Source organism: Austrofundulus limnaeus, unplaced genomic scaffold, assembly GCF_001266775.1.
Source record: "Austrofundulus limnaeus strain Quisiro unplaced genomic scaffold, Austrofundulus_limnaeus-1.0 Scaffold734, whole genome shotgun sequence".
In the NCBI taxonomy this organism is placed as follows: Eukaryota; Metazoa; Chordata; class Actinopteri; order Cyprinodontiformes; family Rivulidae; genus Austrofundulus; species Austrofundulus limnaeus.
Window position 1 is genome coordinate 170403 of NW_013953136.1, and position 533 is coordinate 170935.

A 533-nucleotide genomic window follows, 5' to 3' on the forward strand; every position below is an offset into this window, starting at 1 on the left:
TTAAATCCTGCAGCTCAGACAGATGAGGTTCTGTACGTTCTGTGGAGGGAGACTCTTCTGCAGTTTTTAGTGGATTAAATGTTTGTGCCACAAAATGAACGAGTTTTTATAAAGTGGGGAAAGTTTGTTTCACCTGTTTTATATTTAGTTTGGCTCCATCCTTCTCTTCTCAGTCTGAGGGAAGCTTCTCACCGAGCTGCACGCCTTCCACAGACTGAAAGACGAATCAACATTTCTGATTTGTTTTAACTGTAGCAGGGCCCTTCAGTTCAGTTCTCCAAATCCTAACTGACCCTAAAACAGGAAACGTTTATTCTGATTCAGTTCAGTTTATTAGAATAACACCAAATCAAACAGTTGTCTCAAAGAACAATTGAGACATTCTGACTTCATGTCCACCATGTAAAAAATGTGTGTTTTTATATTATGAATGCAAACCTCTGGTTCAAATTAATGCCTCAGCTTTGACCTGGATGGATGGATGGATGGATGGATGGATGGATGGATGGATGGATGGATGGATGGATGGATGG